Source organism: Protobothrops mucrosquamatus, unplaced genomic scaffold, assembly GCF_001527695.2.
Source record: "Protobothrops mucrosquamatus isolate PMUCROS unplaced genomic scaffold, P.Mucros_1.0 scaffold477, whole genome shotgun sequence".
NCBI classification, from domain to species: Eukaryota; Metazoa; Chordata; class Lepidosauria; order Squamata; family Viperidae; genus Protobothrops; species Protobothrops mucrosquamatus.
Genome location: NW_015386797.1, coordinates 249,555 through 252,480, shown reverse-complemented (window position 1 = coordinate 252,480; position 2,926 = coordinate 249,555).

Sequence of the window (2,926 nt, the reverse complement as noted above, 5' to 3'; positions counted from 1 at the left end):
GTTGGCCAAATCACATCTTCAGGGCCTTGCAAAAGACTAACAAAGTGGGGGCCAACCTTATCTCTGAAGGGATGATGTTCCACAAGGAGGCAATCACTACAGTTCATACCCTATAAACTTGTATGCTTAAATAAAAATTTACTCCAAGGTAATGTTCTGTTTCCTGTTAGGGCTTTACTAAATTTCTTGGTGATGCAACATGTTCAATTTATTTTAAAAGAAACCAATAATACTTGGAACATGGAAGTAAAAATGTTTATTGGTATCAGATTTACAACTTTTCTGATGAGTTCCTTATTATAAAACCTTGTTGTGGTGGTGGTTTACTGAAAGCACCAGAGTAACAAGTGCTTTAAGATGATTCACCCTTCCTTTTTTTGTCTCAAAGATATAAAAATAAATGGTCCTATTATAGCAGTAGAGCTTTTAGTCAGGTGAATTAGTTCAAATGCTTAAACATGGTTAAGTCATCCTAACAAAATAAAGCACTTTTTAAAATAATAATAATACTACCAATAGTAATAGGTGCCTTGGGTGCAATACCAAAACAACTAGTGCACCACTTGAACACCATCAGCATTGACAAATTTACCATCAGTCAATTGCAAAAGGCAGCTTTACTTGGAACAGCTTACATCCTGCACCAATGCCTTTAACACCAATAAACATCCACATCTGCCTATCCCAGGTCCTTGGGAAGCACTTGATAATGAACAAAAATGCCAAATCGAGTCTAAACATCTGGGTGATTGTACAATCAGCCATAATAACAATAACTTGGCATCGCAGAAAGTTATCCTCTTCCTGATTTAATGAGCAAAACCCAGGAAAGAAACATAAACGTGACATCTATTTATACTTCTCAGCAGTTGACTTACTGCTTTAGAAGAACATATGTATATACATATGCATGTACAGTACAGTTACAATTTTAGTACATTTTTAATAATAGTTTAAGTTGCATAGCTTTAACGTTTTAATTTTTTTTTACTTGTTTTATAATCTTGTCAGCTACCCCCTGTCACCTTGTAGGGAAGATGGGCAGAATAAAAATTAATGAAAGAGATAAAGAAATAAAATATAAATAAAGAAATAGTGTGCTTCGTGATACGTGTAACAAAATGGTCAGTATTCTTTGCCCTTCATTTGTAACAACTATAATGGTAGATTTTGCTTTTTGGATAGAGCTTTCTCCTAGGGAAGCCAAGGACACTTTAGACTCATAATCCCTGAGCCCCAAACCTTGTTAAAAGTAGTTTCAATCTTGTGGAAACCTAATGATTGCTTTCCAAGAAGGAATCTCATTGCTTGCTCCACTTGGTCCCTTTGCTGAAGGTCTAATTACATCTATTATACTGTTCAGTTTCACAGAAAACTGGGGAGGGGAAGCAGTGATGGCGGGGGTAGAGGCAGCAGGGGTGGGAATCTGATTCATTGGATGCCCAGGCCTCAGCTTTTGAGAAATGAACTGATGGCCAAACTGGAGCACTTTGTGAGATTATAGCTAAATCTCCACCCGGGCTACTGTAACAAGACAAAAATGGAGACAGGAACCCATTTTTTTTTTTGTCTTATTGCCCAGGCAACAGGGAACCAATTACTCTGTCAAACTCTGAGGTGCTAAAGCTTAAAAGCTTCACAAGGCCTCCTCTCGATCAAGCAAATGTTATCAGGAAGAACAAGAAAAGCACAAGGGGGGGAAAGGGGGGGGCTTCAGGAGTGGCAGAAGGAGGGGGGGGAGAAAGGAAAGGTTTCTCACCGAGCCACAAAACGTCCTTTCCATTCGGGTTACCCTAAGACCTTCCTGTCCCACCCCGCCCCCTCCTGCAAATAATGCAAACATCACATGCCACATTATGCTTTTGTGTAGCTCAGAGATTAAGAGAGTTATCATGGTCCAATAGAGCTCAAAAGGCAAAGCAGGGTTGAGGGGGGGGGAAGAGGAGGGGAGGGGGAAGACACTCATTATTTTAGATGGCTTCCCTTTTCTCAAAGGGCTTCTATAGCTTTACTTAGCAGCAACTCATTCCAGCACTGATTAAGTGGGAAATGCACAGAATTGCAAAAGGTCAAACCTATAATCAGGTGCCCTCCGGGGCTGACATGGAAAACTGCTTCATACAAGGGAGGCTTATAAGAAGGTGCAGGAGGAAGGGTGGCACACCAAAAGAAGCTGAGAACTCCAGATGTGATCAAGTTTCAGTTGGTAAAGAAATTGAAGAAAGAGGCAGAGGAGTCTCTTTGCTGACTATATAAAACCCTTTAAATTAAAAAAAAAAGATGGTGGGGTGGGGAATCTGGAAAGACGGGTCTTCCTTCCCTCTCCCTACACACCAAGCCTATTAAATCAGTGAAGTGTGGGAGACCTTTCAAATAAAATTAAATAAATAAATAAACAAACAAACAAAAAAATAAAAATAAAATAAAATAAAATAAAATAAAATAAAATAAAATAAAATAAAATAAAATAAAATAAAATAAAATAAAATAAAATAATAAAATAAAATAAAATAAAATAAAATAAAATAAAATAAATAAAATAAAATAAAATAAAATAAAATAAAATAAATAAAATAAAATAAATAAAATGAGAAGAAACCTTATTGTTTGTTTCCAGATGGGTATTTTTCCTTTCTTTTAAAAATAAGACAAAGTCTGAAATAAACCTTACTAGAAAATCCCTGTTTCAGCCAAATGAGGCTTAATTTTAATTAAACATACATAGCATTGGCCTATTCCATTTGTTTTCTTGAGAATGGGAAGGGAAGGGAAAGGGAATTATTTTTAATATAAAAAGAATAAAAAGAATGGCTATTAATGGTCCTAACGTAAATATTTGTCTCTTGGCCTCTAATTTTATTTTATTTTATTATTTTAATTCTCTTCTAAAGCTCTACGCCCCCTCAAAGATGATGACCTACAAAGC